The following is a 14,434-nucleotide window of genomic DNA, read 5'->3' on the forward strand; positions in this document are numbered from 1 at the left end:
GGACATTACCATTCGAATTAATGTGTGATGCCAGTGACCATGCCATTGGTGCAGTATTGGGGCAGAGGCATGACAAGCTTCTACGTGTCATTTATTATGCTAGCCATGTTTTAAATGATGCCCAGAAAAATTACACAACCACAGAAAAAGAATTACTTGCAGTGGTTTATGCCATTGACAAGTTTAGATCATACTTAGTAGGATCAAAAGTGATTGTGTACACTGACCATGCCGCTCTTAAATATCTACTTACAAAGTAGGATTCAAAACCCAGGCTCATAAGATGGGTGTTGCTTCTGCAAGAGTTTGATATAGAAATAAGAGACAGAAAACCAAGTGGCTGATCATCTGTCCCGGATAGAGCCAGTAGAAGGGGTGTCCTTTCCCTCTATTGAGATCTCTGAAACCTTTCCGGATGAGCATTTGTTCGCCATTCAGGAAACACCATGGTTTGCAGACATTGCAAACTATAAAGCTGCAAGGTTCATACCTAAGGAGTATAGCAGGCAACAAAAGAAAAAAGTAATTACTGATGCAAAGTACTACTTGTGGGATGAACCCTATCTCTTTAAGAGATATGCAGACGGAATAATCCGAAGGTGTGTGCCTAGAGAAGAAGCACAGAAGATCTTATGGCATTGCCATGGGTCATAATATGGAGGCCACTTCGGAGGTGAGCGAACAGCCACCAAGGTCCTCTAATGTGGCTTCTACTGGCCTACCCTCTATAGAGATTCTCGAGAGTTTGTACGTAACTGTGACAGCTGCCAGAGAGCTGGTAATCTGCCTCATGGTTACGCCATGCCTCAACAAGGAATCTTGGAGATTGAGTTGTTTGATGCATGGGTTATTGACTTCATGGGGCCTTTCCCACCATCATACTCAAACACTTATATTCTGGTTGCAGTCGATTATGTATTCAAATGGGTAGAGGCCATTGCCACACCCACTAATGATACTAAGACAGTGCTGAAGTTCCTCCATAAACATATCTTCAGCAGGTTTGGTGTCCCTAGAGCACTAATTAGTGATGGGGGCACTCACTTCTGCAATAAACAACTTTACTCTGCTATGGTCCGGTAAGGAATTAGTCACAAGGTGGCAACTCCATATCATCCACAGACAAACGGGCAAGTTGAAGTCTCTAATAGAGAACTAAAAAGAATCCTGGAATGGACTGTAAGTACCCGTAGAAAGGATTGGGCGAGAAGCTTGGATGATGCTCTGTGGGCTTACAGAACAGCATTCAAGACTCTTATAGGGACCTCTCCATACCAGCTTGTGTATGGTAAGGCCTGTCATCTGCCCGTGAAACTGGAGCATAAGGCCTACTGGGCAACCAGATTCCTAAACTTTGATGCCAAATTAGCTGGAGAAAAAAGATTGCTCCAGCTGAATGAGCTAGAGGAATTTAGACTCACTGCTTTCGAAAATGCCAAGCTTTACAAAGAGAAAGCAAAAAGGTGGCATAACAGAAAGCTGTCATCTAGAGTCTTTGAACTAGGACAGAAGGTTCTGCTGTTTAACTCTAGGCTCAGGCTATTCCCCGGGAAACTGAAATCTCGGTGGAGGGGACCATATGTGATTACAAGTGTGTCACATATGGCTATGTGGAGCTTCAAGACATTGATTCTAATAAGAAGTTCATTGTTAATGGACAGAGAATCAAGCATTATCTTGAAGGCAATGTTGAGTAAGAGTGCTCAAGGCTGAGGCTAGATTAAAAGCTTAGCAAGGTCCAGCTAAAGGCAATATAGAAGCGCTTGTTGGGAGGCAACCCAATGTTATTTAACTATATCTATTTAGTTTCCATTGCTATTTTATATTTTCTATAGGTTGATGATCATGTGAAGTTACAAAAACTACTGAAAAATAGCATTAAAAACAGCTCACCCTGGAGGAAGAGCTTACTGGTGTTTAAACACCAGTAAGAAGCAACAAGCTGGCGTTTAACGCCAGAAAGAAGCAACAAGCAGGCGTTTAACGCCAGAAAGAAGCATCAAGCTGGCATTAAACGCCAGAAACAAGCACCAGACTGGTGTTTAACGCCAGAACAGAGCATGGAATTGGCATTAAACGCCAGAAACAAGCAGCAAGCTGGCGTTTAACGCCAGACATGCATTTTAAGGGCGTTTTGCACGCCTAAATGGAGCAGGGATGCTAAGTGCTTGACCCCGCTGGATCTGTGGACCCCACAGGATCCCCACCTACGTCACCATTCAAATTCAAACCATTTTTCTCCCAAACCCACCCATTCACACACCTCCATCTCCTCCATCTTCTCCACTTCTTTCTTCTTTTGCTCGAGGACAAGCAAACCTTTTAAGTTTGGTGTGGTAAAAGCATTGCTTTTTATTTTTCCATAACCATTTATGGCACCTAAGGCCGGAGAAACCTCTAGAAGGAGGAAAGGGAAGGCAAAAGCTTCCACCTCCGAGTCATAGGAGATGGAGAGATTCATCTCAAGGGTCTATAATTCAGTGGTAGAGCAATTGACTGCAGATCAAAGAGCTATGAGGGAAGAGCAACAAAGGCAAGGAAGAGACATAGAGGAACTCAAGAACACCATTGGTTCTTCAACAAGAGGAAGACGCCACCCTCTCTAAGGTGGACCCGTTCCTTAATCTCCTTGTTCTTATTTTTCTGTTTTTCGTTTACTATGCTTCATGTTTAAATTATGTTTGTGTCTTTACTATATGATTATTAGTGTCTGAATGTCTATGTCTTAAAGCTATGAATTTCCTATGAATCCATCACCTCTCTTAAATGAAAAATGTTTTAAAAACAAAAGAACAAGAAGTACATGGTTTCGAATTCATCCTTGAAATTAGTTTAATTAATTTGATGTGGTGACAATACTTTTTGTTTTCTGAATGAATGCTTGAACAGTGCATATGTCTTTTGATATTGAGGTTTATGAATGTTAAATATGTTGTCTCTTGAAAGAATGATGAAAAGGAGAAATGTTATTTGATAATTTGAAAAATCATAAAAATGATTCTTGAAGCAAGAAAAAGCAGTGAAGAACAAAGCTTGCAGAAAAAAAAAATAAATGCGAAAAAAATTAGAAAGAAAAAAAAAGCAAGCAGAAAAAGCCAATAGCCCTTAAAACCAGCAAGGGTAATAAAAGGGATCCAAGGCTTTGAGCATCAGTGGATAGGAGGGCCTAAAGGAATAAAATCCTGGCCTAAGCGGCTAAACCAAGCTGTCCCTAACCATGTGCTTGTGGCGTGAAGGTGTCAAGTGAAAACTTGAGACTGAGCGGTTAAAGTCGAGGTCCAAAGCAAAATCAGAGTGTGCTTAAGAACCCTGGACACCTCTAATTGGGGACTCTAGCAAAGCTGAGTCACAATCTGAAAAGGTTCACCCAGTTATGTGTCTGAGGCATTTATGTATCCGGTGGTAATACTGGAAAACAAAGTGCTTAGGGCCACGGCCAAGACTCATAAATTAGCTATGTTCAAGAATCAACATACTGAACTAGAAGAATCAATAACACTATCTGAATTCTAAGTTCCTATAGATTCCAATCATTCTGAACTTCAAAGGATAAAGTGAGATGCCAAAACTATTCAAGAGGCAAAAAGCTACAAGTCCCGCTCATCTGATTGGAGCTAAGTTTCATTGATATTTTGGAATTAATAGTGTATTCTCTTCTTTTTATCCTATTTGATTTTTAGTTGCTTGGGGACAAGCAACAATTTAAGTTTGGTGTTGTGATGAGCGGATAATTTATACGCTTTTTGGCATTGTTTTTACATAGTTTTTAGTATGAATTAGTTAGTTTTAATATATTTTTATTAGTTTTTAAATAAAAATCACATTTCTAGACTTTAATATGAGTTTGTGTGTTTTTTCTGTGATTTCAGATAATTTCTGGCTGAAATTGAGGGACCTGAGCAAAAATCTGATTCAGAGGCTGAAAAAGGACTGTAGATGCTGTTGGATTCTGACCTCCTTGCACTCAAAATGGATTTTCTGGAGCTACAGAAACCTAATTGGCGCGCTCTCAGTTGCGTTGGAAAGTAGACATCCAGGGCTTTCCAACAATATATAATAGTCCATACTTTACTCAAAGATAAATGACGTAAACTGGCGTTAAACGCCAGTTACATGTTCCATTTTGGCGTTAAACGCCAGAAACAGGTTACAAGTTGGAGTTAAACGCCCAAAACAGGTTACAACCTGGTGTTTAACTCCAGAAACAGCCTAGGCACGTGTAAAGCTCAAGTCTCAGCCACAGCACACACCAAGTGGGCCCCAGAAGTGGATTTCTGCACTATCTATCATAGTTTACTCATTTTCTGTAAACCTAGGTTACTAGTTTAGTATTTAAACAACTTTTAGAGATTTATTTTTGTATATCATGACATTTTTAGATCTGAACTTTGTACTCCTTGACGGCATGAGTCTATAAACTCCATTGTTGGGGGTGAGGAGCTCTACTGTGTCTCGATGAATTAATGCAATTACTTCTGTTTTCGATTCAAACACGCTTGTTTCTATCTAAGATGTTCATTCACACTTCAATATGATGGATGTGATGATCCGTGACATTCATCACCATTCTCAACTTATGAATGTGTGACTGACAACCACCTCCGTTCTACCTTCGATTGAATGAGTAACTCTTGGATTCCTTAATCAGAATCTTCGTGGTATAAGCTAGAATCCATTGGCAGCATTCTTGAGAATCCGGAAAGTCTAAACCTTGTCTGTGGTATTCCAAGTAGGATTCAGGGATTGAATGACTGTGACGAGCTTCAAACTCACAAGGGTTGGGCGTAGTGACAGACGCAAAAGGATCAATGGATCCTATTCCAGCATGAGTGAGAACCGACAGATGATTAGCCGTGCGGTGACAGCGCACCTGGACCATTTTCACTGAGAGGACGGATGGTAGCCATTGACAACGGTGATCCACCAACACACAGCTTGCCATAGAAGGAACCTTGCGTGCGTGAAGAAGAAGACAGGAGGAAAGCAGAGATTCAGTAGACAAAGTGTTCACACCCTGGGCCGAGCTATCCGACCCAAGATGTTCAGTGACAAAGCGACCGACCTCTTCAGGCTAGGCTATCCAACCTCTTCTCAAAGAGGTCGGTCAAATCGACAGGAAAGCCCAATAAAGGGCCCAAATAGAGGACCACAACCCAAATCCATAGGCCGTCCAAGCCTATAGAGATAAGGGCGGTTCCCTTGAAGATAAGCTGACCTCAACTCAAAGATAAAGATAAGATAAGATAACTAACTTATCTTATCTAGAAAGGTCACTCTACAACCACTATAAATACACTGGAGCACCCAGGTATAACTCATACTCTGATTCTACAATAAACCTGCTTAATACCCGTGCTAACTTAAGCATCAGAGTCTCTTGCAGGTACCCCCCACCCTCCGGTGACCAAGGATCAGAAGTGCAGCCAGTCCAACAAGTCGGACACAACAGCTCTGGTCGCCACCAGCCAGCCGGACACGTCATCTCCGACCAGCACAGAAGATCTCATCCGAGATCGGCCTACAGTTTCACGTAACCCTCGGAACATTAGCGCCGTTGCCGGAGAACATGGAAGTCATCCCATCCCCATGGCGGACGACCATGACAACGACCACAATTCAGATCTAGAGGACAAAACGCCATACAAAAATGCGGACGCTACACCAAAAGATACTCCAGAATCTAACGGAGACAAAAACTCATCAAATCCAGGAGTAATAGAAGCACTTCAAAATCGTTTAAAGCAACTTGAAAAAGAAAGCCATCATCAACGAGAAGTTGGCAAGGATCTACAAAGAAAGGTAAGGCGACGTCGAGAGCTAGAAGATAAAATCCTACAACTCGAAGCCGATCTCAAAGCAAAGGCTACCCGGACCACCCCTGAGGACAATTCACGCAAAGATCAAGATCCATTCACTAGGGACATGATGAAAACTAAAATTCCTAAGGACTTCAAACTCCTGGATATGACTCTGTATGATGACACTACAGATCCCAACCATCACCTCAGCAACTTCAGAAGCAGAATGTACCTCACCGACGCCTCGGACGATGTTCGCTGCAAAGCTTTTCCAATGACCCTCACGAAGACAGCAATTAGATGGTTTGACAACTTACCTCCTAAGTCCATCTCAAGCTTTGACGACCTAGCCAAAAAATTCCTGACCAGATTCTCCATCCAAAAAGACAAGGCCAAGCACGCCCCCAGTCTACTAGGAATCAGGCAAGAAGATCGGGAAAGTCTTCGCAACTACATGGAGAGATTCAACAAAACATGCCTAGACATACAAAGCTTGCCAACAGAGGCCGCCATCATGGGCCTCATCAATGGCCTACGAGAAGGACCTTTCAGCCAATCTATATCGAAGAAATATCCCACATCTCTGGATGAGGTGCAGGAGCGAGCGGAAAAATATATTAACATGGAAGAAAACTCTCGGTTGGGAGAAACCTCAAAATCCGGATTCTCCTACCGAGACAAAGATAAAGAATCCAAAAAGAAGGAAGATCGACAAGGGGAGAAAATTAAAAAATATCATAATTACACCCCTCTTAGGGTATCCCTGGTAGATGTCTACAAAGAAGTCTGCCATACGGAAAAGATACCCCCAGCTCGACCGCTCAAAGGCAAAAGAGGAGGAGGAAATCGGAACGAATACTGTGAATATCATCGAGTCCGAGAGCATTCCACCAATGAATGCTTCGACTTAAAAAACATCATAGAAAAATTAGTAAGAGAAGGAAAACTAGATCGATTTCTGGCTGATGGGAAGCAGAAGCTGGTGAATTAAAAATTTATTAAAATGGTTACGTGGCAAGTATAGTTCTTAACTCACCGAAAATCTGCCTATCAATTTAGAAGTATGTCACAGAGAGTTTAAATTAAAATTACTGGGAGTTTTAAGTCCCAGGTCGTCTCCTAACGAGTTACAGAAAAGTGTGCTGTTTTATTAATCAGATGTTCCAAGAAGTTGAGCTAAGTAGATTGGAATTTAAATTGAGGAATTTCAAATAATATAAATAAAAGCCTTGACTGGGAATTGATTAGTTAGAATCTCTATCATTGATGGAGTGATTTTTAAGATTGATTTATAATTAACGGTTACTCTGTTTGGTTATCCTTTACTAGGTAAAGGAAAGTCAAACAAGTTGGACTGCCAAATCTATTCACGAGTTACAACTCACTTAGTTCAAAGGGATTGGCGTTGGTGACAGGATAGCAATCCAACATTTAACCCAACTATAAAATTCTCCTTCAATCCTTCCAACTCAAGAATTCCTTTTAATCAACTCCCTATCAAGTAATGAAACTACTTACGCATTGTAAATAAAGAATCCATGGCATATAAAAGGGGATTAAAAGAAGACATGATTATTGGAATTGAAATTGAATTAAAGAGAAATAACCCTTGCATTAATTAATCATAAAAGTATTTGAATGACAAAATTGAACATAACAAAGAACATGGAAGAATAAAACCAAGTTAAGAGAATAAACTAGAATGATGAGGTCTTGATGAGGAAATAACTCTTCTCACTGTTCCAATACTAAGACCAATTGAAAATTAAAATCCTAAAAACTAGAGAGAAAAACCTAAGAGAGTGAAAAACTAGATCTAAAAACTATTGAATGAATGTGTCTGTTGTTTCTGCATATTCTCTAACTCTAGTCTGCTGTTTCGGGCCGAAAAATGGGCCGAAATAAGGTCCAAAATCGCCCCCATCGAATTCTACAGATTATGCAGATCGCACATGTCACGCGATCGCGTCGTCCATGCGGACGCGTCGCTTGCGCTTTTTCCTTTCCACGCGTTCGCGTCGTCTATGCTACCGCGTCGCTTGCGCTTTCCAATCCGCGCGGCCGCGCAAGCCATGTGGCCGCGTCACTGCGAATTGTGCTCCTTCGCGCGGTCGTGTGAGCCATGCGACCGCGTCACTTCTCGCTGGTTATCTCCTCAAATTCTTGTGTTCCTTCTATTTTTGCTAGCTTCCTCTCCAATCTCCTTCTCGTTCATGCCCTATAAGGCCTGAAACACTTGACACACAGATCACGGCATCGAATGGAATAAAGGAGAATTAAAAGTAAATAATTAAAGTCTCTAGGAAGCAATTTTCAAATATGTACTGAATTTAGGAAGGAAATCTAAATGCATGCTAAATTGATGAATAAGTGGGCAAGGATCATGACAAAACCACACAATTAAACACAATATAAACCATAAAATAGTGGTTTATCAACCTCCCCACACTTAAACATTAGCATGTCCTCATGCTAAATTGAAGGAGACAAGGAAATAAGTATGAACATACAGAAACTCATGAAATGCAATGCAATCCTACGTATATAAATAAATGCAACTATATGATTACTGTCCACTTAATCAAAAGTAAATAAGCCTTTCAAAACAGTTACAAATCAAATTCCACTAATTCTATCATTATACAATAAAACCGATAAAAGTGCAAGAAGATAGCTTATGAAAGCAGGAAACATGAAAATTCAAGCATTGAACCCTCACTGATAATGTATGTACGCTCTAATCTCTAGTGTATAGGGTAATCACTCAATTCTTTTCTAGTCATGTTTTCTAACTTTTCTTTTTCTCTTAACCAATCAACAACAGTTAATATACCAATGCAAATATCATGAGGTCTTTTCAGGGTTGTAATGGGGCCAAGGTGCAGGTAAGGATATACATATGGCTAAGTGAGCTTTATAAATTGAATCTTTAATTAACCTAAGCTCTCACCTAATATACATATATTCTATATACTTTTAAATTCATGCTTAGCTACCCATAATTCCCTTTCTTAACCCATACTCATGTTTCAACTTTGTATTTTAATTCTATCATATGTGCATTGATCTTTGAATTCTGAATTTAACATTGGGGTAATTTTGTCCCCTTATTTATTATTTTTTTTGAATAAATAAAGCTTATCAACGCACATAGATTTTTGATTCTTATAGTTTCACATGAATAAGTATCCAAATTCCCTTTAAATTTTCATGACACATCCCCTTAACAACTTTTGTTTCCACAATTTCCCATACTTAACTAGTACACACAATTCTATCTTAAGCTAACCAAAGATTCAATTTGGAATATGCAATTGTTTTTTTCAGCTTAAGGTTAGTAATGTGGTAAAATATAGAACAAATGGGGTTTTAAAGGCTCAAAGTGGTTAACAAGGGTAATTGAAAAGGGTAGGCTTGATTTGGATAAGTGAGTTTAAACAAATAATGGCCTCAATCATGTGCAAGCATGTAAATATAATAAATATAATAAATATTGGACATATAAGATAAAACAAAATATAGATTACAATCATAGAGAAGTAAACACACAAGAATAAAATGATTATGGTTAAATAGTGTAATGATGAGCGGATAATTTATACGCTTTTTGGCATTGTTTTTAGTAGAATCTAGTTACTTTTAGGGATGTTTTCATTAGTTTTTATGTTAAATTCACATTTCTGGACTTTACTATGAGTTTGTGTGTTTTTCTGTGATTTCAGGTATTTTCTAGCTGAAATTGAGGGACTTGAGCAAAAATCAGATTCAGAGGTTGAAGAAGGACTGCTGATGCTGTTGGATTCTGACCTCCCTGCACTCAAAGTGGATTTTCTGGAGCTACAAAACTCAAAATGGCGCACTTCCAATTGCGTTGGAAAGTAGACATCCAGGGCTTTCCAGCAATGTATAATAGTTTATACTTTGGCCGAGTTTAGATGATGTAAAAGGGCGTTGAACACCAGTTCTACGCTGCTGTCTGGAGTTAAACGCCAGAAACAAGTCACAAACCAGAGTTGAACGCCAGAAATACGTTACAACCTGGCGTTCAACTCCAGAAAGAGCCTCTGCACGTGTAACATTCAAGCTCAGCCCAAGCACACACCAAGTGGGCCCCGGAAGTGGATTTATGCATCAATTACTTACTTCTGTAAACCCTAGTAACTAGTTTAGTATAAATAGGACTTTTTACTATTGTATTAGATATCTTTGATCAGTTGTATGCTATCTTAGATCACATTTTGGGGGGTTGGCCATTCGGCCATGCCTGGACCTTTCACTTATGTATTTTTAACGGTAGAGTTTCTACACTCCATAGATTAAGGTGTGGAGCTCTGCTGTTCCTCAAAGATTAATGCAAAGTACTACTGTTTTCTATTCAATTCATCTTATTTCACTTCTAAGATATTCATTCGTACTTCAACCTGAATGTGATGAACGTGACAATCATCATCATTCCCTATGAACGCATGCCTGACAACCACTTCCGTTCTACCTTAGACTGAATGAGTGTCTCTTAGATCTCTTAATCGGAATCTTAGTGGTGTAAGCTAGAATGATGGCGGCATTCAAGAGAATCCGAAAAGTCTAAACCTTGTTTGTGGTATTCCGAGTAGGATTCAATGATTGAATGACTGTGACGAGCTTCAAACTCGCGAGTGCTGGGCGTAGTGACAGACACAAAAGGAGGGCGAATCCTATTCCAGCATGATCGGAAACCTCAGATGATTAGCCGTGCCGTGACAGGGCATCTTGGACCATTTTCACAAGAGGAGGGGATGTAGCCACTGACAACGGTGATGCCTTTGCATAAAGCCAGCCATAGAAAGGAGTAAGATTGATTGGATGAAGACAGCAGGAAAGCGGAGGTTCAGAGGAACGATTGCATCTCCATACGCTTATCTGAAATTCTCACCAATTATTTACATAAGTATTTCTATCCTTCTTTTATTACTACATTTCGAAAACTACATAACTATTTTATATCCGCCTGACTGAGATTTACAAGGTGACCATAGCTTGCTTCATACCAACAATCTCCGTGGGATTCGACCCTTACTCATGTAAGGTATTACTTGGACGACCCAGTGCACTTGCTGGTTAGTTATGCGAAGTTGTGAAGATATTCACAACATGAGTAACAATTTCGCATACCAAGTTTTTGGCGCCGTTGCCGGAGATTGTTCGTGTTTGGACAACTGACGGTTCATCTTGTTGCTCAGATTAGGTAATTTTCTTTTTGTTTTGTTTTCAAAAATTTTTCAAAAATCTTTCAAAAATTTTTCTTTTGTTTTCGAAAAAAAAAATAATAATAAAAATATTTTTAAAAATATATTTTTCTTCAGAATTTTTAAAAATGAATTCTAGTGTTTCATAAAGCATGTTGAAGCCTGGTTGGCTGTAAAGCCACGACTGTAGGGCATGTTAGGCATGTCATGTCTGAGTTACATACAAAAGCTTGGCTGGCTATTAAGCCATGCCTGACCCTTTGATTGGAGCTTTAGTTTAAAGAGCATAAGATTCCTGGAATTCATATTAAAAATTTTGGAATCCTTATTTTTGTTTTTCAAATAATTTTCGAAAAAATACAAAAAAAAATTAGAAAATCATAAAAATCAAAAATATTTTGTGTGTTTCTTGTTTGAGTCTCGAGTCATGTTATAAGTTTAGTGTCAATTGCATGTGTATCTTGCATTTTTTTTCGAAAATTTCATGCATTCATGGTGTTCTTCATGATCTTCAAGTTGTTCTTGGTAAATCTTCTTGTTTGATCTTTGCATTTGCATGTTTTATGTCTTTTCTTGTTTTTCATATGCATTAATTCTTAGTGTCTAAGCATTAAAGAATTCTAAGTTTTGTGTCTTGCATGTTTTCTTTGCATTAAAAATTTTTCAAAAATGTGTTCTTGATGTTCATCATGATCTTCATAATGTTCTTGGTGTTCATCTTGACATTCATAGCATTCTTGCATGCATTCATTGTTTTGATCCATAACTTTCATGCATTGCATCATTTTTGTTGTTTTTCTCTCTCATCATAAAAATTCAAAAATCAAAAAATATCTTTCCCTTTTTTTCTCATAAATTCGAAAATTAGATTTGACTTTTTCAAAAATTTTTAAAACTTAGTTGTTTCTTATGAGTCAATTCAAATTTTCAATTTAAAAATCTTATCTTTTTCAAAATCAAATCTTTTTCAATTTTTTTAGTTATTTTCGAAAATTATAAAAATATTTTTCAAAAATCTTTTTCTTATTTTTATATCAAATTTTCGAAAATAACAATAACAATTAATGTTTTGATTCAAAAATTTTAAGTTTGTTACTTGCTTGTTAAGAAAGATTCAAACTTTAAGTTCTAGAATCATATCTTGTGATTTCTTGTGAATCAAGTCATTAATTGTGATTTTAAAAATCAAATCTTTTTCAAAACCAATTTCAATCATATGTTTTCAAAAATATCTTCTTATCTTATCTTTTTCAAAAATTTGATTTCAAAATACCTTTTCTAACCTCCTAACTTCTTATCTTTTCAAAATTTGTTTCAACTAACTAACTAACTTTTTGTTTGTTTCTTATCTTTTTCAAAACCACCTAACTAACTCTCTCTCTAATTTTCGAAAATATCTCCCCCCTTTTTCAAAATTTCTTTTAATTAACTAATTATTTTAATTTTTGATTTTTATTTTCGAAAATTTCTAACCTTTTTCAAAAACTATTTTCAAAAATTCTCTCCCTCTCTCATCTTATTCTATCTATTTATTCATCTACTAACATCTCTCCCTCACATCACTCACCAAATTCGAACCCCCTCTTCTATCCGTGTTCGAATTTTTTTTCTTCTCTTCTTTTTCTACTAACAATAAGGAACCTCTTTACTGTGACATAGAGGATTCCTCTTCTTTTCTTTTTCTCTTCTCTTTCTTATGAGCAGGGACAGAGAAAAAGACATTCTTGTTGAAGCTGATCCAGAACCTGAAAGGACTCTGAAGAGAAAACTAAGAGAAGCTAAATTACAACAATCCAGAGACAACCTTATTGAAAATTTCGAACAAGTAAAGGAGATGGCAGCCGAACCCAACAACAATAATGCAAGGAGGATGCTTGGTGACTTTACTGCACCTAATTCCAATTTACATGGAAGAAGCATCTCCATTCCTGCTATTGGAGCAAACAACTTTGAGCTGAAACCTCAGCTAGTTTCTCTGATGCAGCAGAACTGCAAGTTTCATGGACTTCCATCTGAAGATCCTTTTCAGTTTTTAACTGAATTCTTGCAGATCTGTGATACTGTTAAGACTAATGGAGTAGATCCTGAAGTCTACAGGCTCATGCTTTTCCCTTTTGCTGTAAGAGACAGAGCTAGAGTGTGGTTGGACTCTCAACCCAAAGATAGCCTGAACTCTTGGGATAAACTGGTCACGGCTTTCTTAGCCAAGTTCTTTCCTCCTCAAAAGCTGAGCAAGCTTAGAGTGGATGTTCAAACCTTCAGACAGAAAGAAGGTGAATCCCTCTATGAAGCTTGGGAAAGATACAAGCAGCTGACCAAAAAGTGTCCTTCTGACATGCTTTCAGAATGGACCATCCTGGATATATTCTATGATGGTTTATCTGAGCTATCAAAGATGTCATTGGATACTTCTGCAGGTGGATCCATTCACCTAAAGAAAACGCCTGCAGAAGCTCAAGAACTCATTGACATGGTTGCTAATAACCAGTTCATGTACACTTCTGAGAGGAATCCTGTGAGTAATGGGACGCCTAAGAAGAAGGGAGTTCTTGAAGTTGATACTCTGAATGCCATATTGGCTCAGAACAAAATATTGACTCAGCAAGTCAATATGATTTCTCAGAGTCTGAATGGAATGCAAGCTGCATCCAACAGTACTCAAGAGGCATCTTCTGAAGAAGAAGCTTATGATCCTGAGAACCCTGCAATAGCAGAGGTGAATTACTTAGGTGAACCTTATGGAAACACCTATAATCCATCATGGAGAAATCATCCAAATCTCTCATGGAAGGATCAAAGGCCTCAACAAGGCTTTAATAATGGTGGAAGAAACAGGTTTAACAATAATAAACCTTTTCCATCATCCACTCAGTAACAGACAGAGAACTCTGAACAAAATACCTCTAATTTAGCAAACTTAGTCTCTGATCTATCCAAGGCCACTGTAAGTTTCATGAATGAAACAAGGTCTTCCATTAGAAATTTGGAAGCACAAGTGGGCCAGCTGAGTAAAAGGATCACTGAAATCCCTCCTAGTACTCTCCCAAGCAATACAGAAGAGAATCCAAAAGGAGAGTGCAAGGCCATTGACATAAGCACCATGGCCGAACCTGTAAGGAAAGGAGAGGACGTGAATCCCAAGGAGGAAGACCTCCTGGGACGTCCAGTGATCAATAAGGAGCTTCCCTCTGAGGAACCAAAGGACTCTGAGGCTCATCTAGAGACCATAGAGATTCCATTGAACCTCCTTATGCCGTTCATGAGCTCTGATGAGTATTCCTCTTCTGAAGAGAATGAGGATGTTACTGAAGAGCAAGCTGCCAAGTTCCTTGGTGCAATCATGAAGCTAAATGCCAAATTATTTGGCATTGATACTTGGGAAGATGAACCTCCCTTGTTCACCAATGAACT

General features: G+C 38.6%; 1 non-coding gene across 1 annotated transcript; it reads right to left on the reverse strand.

Moving 5' to 3' along the window:
• Positions 1–13,256: 13,256 nt before the first annotated feature.
• LOC112725388 (small nucleolar RNA R71) lies at positions 13,257–13,364 on the reverse strand. The gene has a single exon (XR_003164499.1). It is a non-coding gene; the product is annotated as a small nucleolar RNA R71 (small nucleolar RNA).
• Positions 13,365–14,434: the final 1,070 nt, after the last annotated feature.

Source organism: Arachis hypogaea, chromosome 11 (assembly GCF_003086295.3).
Source record: "Arachis hypogaea cultivar Tifrunner chromosome 11, arahy.Tifrunner.gnm2.J5K5, whole genome shotgun sequence".
NCBI classification, from domain to species: Eukaryota; Viridiplantae; Streptophyta; class Magnoliopsida; order Fabales; family Fabaceae; genus Arachis; species Arachis hypogaea.